Here is a 1,692-nt window from a genome sequence, read left to right on the forward strand (position 1 = left end):
ATTTCTTCTTTGGTATACCCTAGTGTTTGAAGTCTAATTCACTCCTAGGAGTAAGTACCAACATTTATGATTTTCTTGGAATACTTTTATAATACTAAATTATTATCTTTTAGGCCTTTCCAAGACTCCCCATAAGGAGGAAAATTCTCTCTCAGAATGCTTAAAAACATCAATGTACGCAAATTGTTTTCCTACTTTATTTATTATAGGTTTGTGGTCACAAGGAGTAGTCATTATCCTTAGATGAAATGGGTAGGGACAAATTTCATGTATTGCTCTACCCAAAGTAAAGGAGTCAGAGGGTTTCTAGGCAAACAACATAAAAGCCTCCTGTATTAACCAAATGAGCAAAGAGCACATTTCTTGAACAGTATTTTTCAAAGCTTAACCTCATGTTTGAACAACCCCAGATGACTTACGTTTCTGGCTTTCTTAATTGTTGGTTAGCTTTCAATGCCTGAATTCAGAAAAATTAGAGATGGAAAAATCCCCCAACAGGTCACCCAGCTCATTTCTTTAAAGGAATTAACAGATGAATCTCATAATGTAGTCCCTGGTTTTAACATTCTGGAGGATGGACCAGGGGTTTCATTTTAAATTCAGAAATATTGGGGCCAATTTCAGTCCTAGGATGAATTCAGAGACCACCAAGAGAGGTTCCTATGTCCTGCTTCTGCTTTCCCATTACTCAGAATATGTAAAGTCACAAACTGAGCAGTTAAGTCATAATAGATCCTGGCTTTTCAACACGGAGCTGGCAGGGGAAGGGGAGATAAGAAAGATGCAATCACAAGACTGAAAAATGTCAATGTCAGGGGAAGAGGGCTAGGTGTTTATATCCCTGCATTGACCAGTTTTTGGATATGGGCTGCTTCTGGAGAGAGATGCAAACTGGGGCAAGATGACTTTCTTCAGTTAAGAGCAGTTTTAGGAAAGAGACTCAGGCAGCTGAGAAAACGAGTGCCTCAGTCCTGAAGGGATCTGGGCAATGCACCACATCATTCATTACACCCACCCATCACGTTTGAACTTGTTTCATGCAAACTGTTCCAGGAACAGCTTCTTCAAGATTCTGATTGGTCTAATAGAGAGGTTCTAGTCCTACTTTCCTGAATACTGTGGTGGTTTTATGCAAATGTATTTCCCAGTTTTAGTGTGCTGACTATCTCATCTTTCCCAGCTGTATAATTGATTCTTTGGTATATTCTCATGTTTGAGGTCTAATTCACTTGTAGGGTCAAGCCAGAACACGTATGAAGGTTAGTGGGATTAACTATAGCCTGTGTTGGTACAGATAGTTGCAAGGCCGCTGCTAATACTCATTGTTTCCCTCTTAAAAACTACCCATTCTAGATTTCACTCACTCATAGCATATCTGGTGGTCTTGATGTCTAACTGGTAAGGGAGTTAGAGCTCCTTTCTTGAGAGTTGGAGCTCCTGCACTATGCTCTTCTAGACCATGGCTGATACATCTGTCCATTTAGTATCATGACTGGGCACAGGCGTATCAAGAGATGTTTCAGTGATATCAGACTCACTTTCCCTCCTTAGATTGTGTAGCAGAAGCTCTACCTTCTCCTGATAAAATGACCTTCTCCCAACGTCAATTACCCCTGTTAGGAAGCCCTACCTTCTCCTGAAGTCCATTACCCCTGTTAGGAAGATGACTCCTTCATTTGCCGCCTGGCATGA

The sequence above is a fragment of the Mandrillus leucophaeus genome, unplaced genomic scaffold (assembly GCF_000951045.1).
Source record: "Mandrillus leucophaeus isolate KB7577 unplaced genomic scaffold, Mleu.le_1.0 Scaffold383, whole genome shotgun sequence".
In the NCBI taxonomy this organism is placed as follows: Eukaryota; Metazoa; Chordata; class Mammalia; order Primates; family Cercopithecidae; genus Mandrillus; species Mandrillus leucophaeus.